Here is a 1,594-nt window from a genome sequence, read left to right as displayed (position 1 = left end):
TAAGTTCTAGGGGACTGATGACCATAGATGTTAAGTCCCATAGTGCTCAGAGCCATTTGTCCTATCTTAAAAACAGAACCGATCGAGTATTCTTGCGGAAGAGTCACTCAATCGGCGAATGCATGGTGCAATAAAGCCCGAACATCATCCGTAATGGGCAAGCGATCACCGGCTCGTCTTCACACTATTATAGCAGCAGAACAGCTGTCCGTCGTTTGCATTCGAATCTGAATGGACATCCTAAATTCAGGTGACTTCCGTATTAACGGAGCAACCGAAAGTGGAATGTTAATGTAGAAATACGGTTGGAATAAGCAAGAAAGCACTCTCTCATCAGGTCACAAGTGGCCCATCGGGACCATCCGACCGCCGTGTCATCCTCAGCTGAGAATGCGGAGAAGGAGGGATGTGTGGTCAGCACACCGCTCTCCCAGTCGTTATGATAGGTTTCTTGGACCGGGGCCGCTACTGTTCGGTCGAGTAGCTCCTCAATTGGCATCACGAGGCTAAGTGCACCCCGAAAAATGGCAACAGCGCATGGCGGCCCGGATGATCAGCCATCCAAGTGCCGGCCACGCCCGACAGCGCTTAACTTCGGTGATCTGACGGGAACCGGTGTATCCACTGCAGCAAAGCCGTTGCCCACAGTTGGAATAATCACCTTTAATTCAATAAGGTTGCAGCAGCCAAACATGGAGTGTTAACGCATAAATGTGACTGTAATAACAAGCTTTAGCAAAGGAATACCGTAGCCTAGTTTGAAGTTTCTGTAAAAGTACAGATTATTTTTTTAAAAGCTTATACTTTGCTCGTCGTCTTAAGGCAGAGATAACGTGTACGGAATTGTCGAAAATTTGTTTCATGACGGTTGTGTTACTCGGCTGACTATCCGGGGAAATTTAATGGGCGAAAAATGAGGAGGGAGCTTACAGTCTAAAGTAGATAATTTACATTACATAAAATTAAATTTTAAGTAGAATGCAGCCTCTCTATTGTCGTAGACATCTGTTGCTGAGCACCATTAAACGACAAAATGATGTAATTGTATGACAAGGTTTCATTCAATCAAGAAAAAATTTCCAAAATAGTGGTAACATTAAAGGTAATTAAATTAATGTAACCTAAGTCAAAGCGCAGAACACATTCACGAGGAACAGAATACATGAAAACGTGGTTTTATAAAAACTGTGTTCTTCTCTAGGCGCTGTAGAAATGTATTAGAAGAACGGTGAGACTGATATAATACATCCATTGTCAACACGACGCGTAATTTCGCTGACGGGTAATACAGCAAGCACATCCTTATCCTTCTTGTATAGTGCTGGTGATAGTGTCTGCGACTGGCCTAGGAAATGTCATTTTGCAATATATCCGTTCCCAGTGTGACAAGCTTCTTGGGAATTTGAGAAGGATAACAAATATCTAGACGCCTCTCAGAAGTATAGCAAATATGTCGATCAACCCATCCATGCAACTGAATTGTTTGTTGTTGAAGACGTTGTCCCACGTGATGACACACGAATGGTAGGCACTTGTTCTCTTGTAGTATAAAATCATAACATATAGGACCGAGAATAGGAGGTATTATAGCACC

The 1,594-nt window shown here is 43.2% G+C and overlaps 1 pseudogene; it reads right to left on the bottom strand.

The window, feature by feature from the left end:
- Window positions 1-525: 525 nt before the first annotated feature.
- On the bottom strand, window positions 526-643 carry LOC126177845 (5S ribosomal RNA; annotated as a pseudogene).
- Between the last annotated feature and the right edge of the window lie 951 nt (window positions 644-1,594).

The sequence above is a fragment of the Schistocerca cancellata genome, chromosome 3 (assembly GCF_023864275.1).
Source record: "Schistocerca cancellata isolate TAMUIC-IGC-003103 chromosome 3, iqSchCanc2.1, whole genome shotgun sequence".
Lineage (NCBI taxonomy): Eukaryota > Metazoa > Arthropoda > Insecta > Orthoptera > Acrididae > Schistocerca > Schistocerca cancellata.
Note: the sequence above shows the minus strand (reverse complement) of the source record. Positions and strands in the feature narration are given on the sequence as shown.